This window comes from Vespula pensylvanica, chromosome 23 (assembly GCF_014466175.1).
Source record: "Vespula pensylvanica isolate Volc-1 chromosome 23, ASM1446617v1, whole genome shotgun sequence".
Lineage (NCBI taxonomy): Eukaryota > Metazoa > Arthropoda > Insecta > Hymenoptera > Vespidae > Vespula > Vespula pensylvanica.
Window position 1 is genome coordinate 782,987 of NC_057707.1, and position 282 is coordinate 783,268.

The 282-nt window shown below is 30.1% G+C and overlaps 1 long non-coding RNA gene across 1 annotated transcript in view; it reads left to right on the forward strand.

Annotated features, from left to right (window-relative positions):
- The window catches only part of LOC122636802, a 268,896-nt gene that overhangs the window by 548 nt on the left and 268,066 nt on the right, over nt 1-282 (forward strand). The gene's annotated exons all lie outside the window — the stretch shown is intronic.

Consider the following 282-nt stretch of genomic DNA (forward strand, 5'->3'; position numbering starts at 1 on the left):
CGTCTTACAGGACTGGCTGTATAAAAGTAATTCGCTGAAAAATGAATGGAAATTGATAAATGGAGATAAAAAATATTAAAATAGGCTTTATCTTATCGAGAGTATTGTTTAAAATGATATAGACGGTATAGAACATTATCGTGTCTGAGGGGGTGCTTATATATAGTTCCATCTTCTTGTGTCTCCAAGAACCTGTATGGGAGTTGAGAAGATTCAGAATCAATATTGTACTCATATTTAAAGAATTCAATAAATTCAATTATCAAATTAAATTTTTTCACC